This window comes from Zingiber officinale, chromosome 4B, assembly GCF_018446385.1.
Source record: "Zingiber officinale cultivar Zhangliang chromosome 4B, Zo_v1.1, whole genome shotgun sequence".
In the NCBI taxonomy this organism is placed as follows: Eukaryota; Viridiplantae; Streptophyta; class Magnoliopsida; order Zingiberales; family Zingiberaceae; genus Zingiber; species Zingiber officinale.
This window is the reverse complement of record NC_055993.1, coordinates 53,603,838-53,606,005: the sequence shown is the minus strand read 5'-3', so window position 1 is coordinate 53,606,005 and position 2,168 is coordinate 53,603,838.

The window sequence follows — 2,168 nt, the reverse complement described above, 5'->3', positions numbered from 1 at the left end:
TTTTCTCTTCGGTTCCCCGACGTATTCAAACTGTACTTCTGCTTCAGGTTGGAATATGACTTTCTGTTTACGGCACTCTATAGAGGCACCGTATCTGATCAGGAAGTCCATTCCAAGAATAACATCATAATCAGTCATATCTAGCACTATCAGATCACAAAAGAGTTCTCTGTCGGCTATAATGACTGGCACGGCCCGGAGCCAGTGCGTAGACGCCATAAATTCTCCCGAAGGTAGCGTCGTCAAAAACTGACCACTGAATACCTCTGGGGGTACTGCTAACTTTTCGGCGAATGCCCTGGATATATAAGAATGGGTTGCCCCAGTATCGAATAAAACAGTTGCACTTTGCTGTAAAATACTAATCTGACTTGTAACAACTGTCGAGGCATTTGCTACGTCCTCTCTGGTGAGTGAGTAGATCCTCGCATTGGTCATAGCTGGAGGGGCTTCTAATCTGCCCTGGCTGATGTGGGGACCATCTAGAGCGGCCTACATCTGATGTAACTGAGCTGGCTGGCCTCCATACTGAATCGACTGTAGTAGAGGAAGACTAGTCTTGTTTGGGCACTGCTTAGCCATATGCCCTTCCTGTCCACATTCAAAGCATCCTCGTGTGCCCTTGCGACAAACTCCTGGGTGAAATTTCCCACAAGTAACACATTTGCGATAGCTAGTGTAACGCCCCGCCCCTCCTGCTAAGGAGACGGGGGTTACTTACACATACATATACATACCTACTTACTACAGCGGAAGTCTTATTTATAAAAGTTAGAAACATTTCTTTCTTTTTTTTCCCTATATGAATCAACATGACTAATCACCTGGATATATAGAAATCACATAGCATACTTAACATGATTTGTAAGTCATAATGCCCAAACACAAAATTAAATGTCATGGAATCATAAAGTAGTAACATAACTAGGCATGGTTCTTATTAAACAAAAAGCAGGTCTTTCTCCTTTGGCCAGGACACTACCACACACATCCTTCCAGCCCCTCCTGTTGCTCCCCTAGTTCATCCATTCCTTGCCTTTATCTGTGGTACAAGAAAGTAAGCTGTGAGCACTCATGACTCAGTAAGTTCCTTTCCTACTCACAAAAACCGTATGACATATATCAAAATCACAAGACATAACACATGAAGGCAATTCATTATATCATGCAACATATCATAGCATATCATAACATAAGCGTAAGGTATCATGGCATAACATAACATAATCATCAATTTCACCCTGACATATCATAACATTATAATAAATATCATGGCATAATCATAAGGTATATGCAAGGTAAATTCCTAACCATGTATCATGAAAACATATGCAATATGTCCTTTGAAAACTTATACTATACATATTTAAACATAATCTTAACATGATTAGGGCCCTGGCTTGCACCACATACATAAATGCGCACGCCCTATGTAGGTCCAAGGTAGCAAGTCTTGAACCCTACAAGGCATACATACTAGGCCCCTTTCTTAGTCCATCGACCTAGGGGCACTTCGGAGCCCATCCCTAACGAGGCCCGTTTCTTAGTCCATCGACCCCGGGGCGCTTATGGAGCCCACCCTTGGTACAAGCCATACATAAAGTAAAATAGCATGTTCTTACATATCATGGTTCTTATCTCTTCTTGTACATCGTGTCACTTATCATATCATACCATATAGACTTTTGGGCACAAGCTCATCTTAATGGTATGTAAAGATTTGGGCACACAACACATCATATATTTTATGCATAAATTGGGCACACAGCACATCATATATTTCATGCATAAATTGGGCACACAGCACATCATATATTTCATGCATAAATTTTGCACATAGCTTCATCATAAATAATACACACCATAGCATAAGGGTTTCCATCATGTATAGATCATAAGTGTGCATAATTAAACATAGAAGCATGGAAAACTTAAAATCATGGCATATAAGATACATAGAAAACATAATTCGATCTCTAACCCTAATGTCTCTTTGTAGCCGAACCATATAAGTTGGGTTTATGGTGAAAACTTCATCCCAACATGTGAACCCTAAGCAAGCATCACTTCTTATACCATAAGAACTATCATGAGCAAGTTTAGGTAGAGTTCTAGGTTACTTAGACTTACAACTTATCATGGCCGAACCTTATCAAGCATGCATTGGG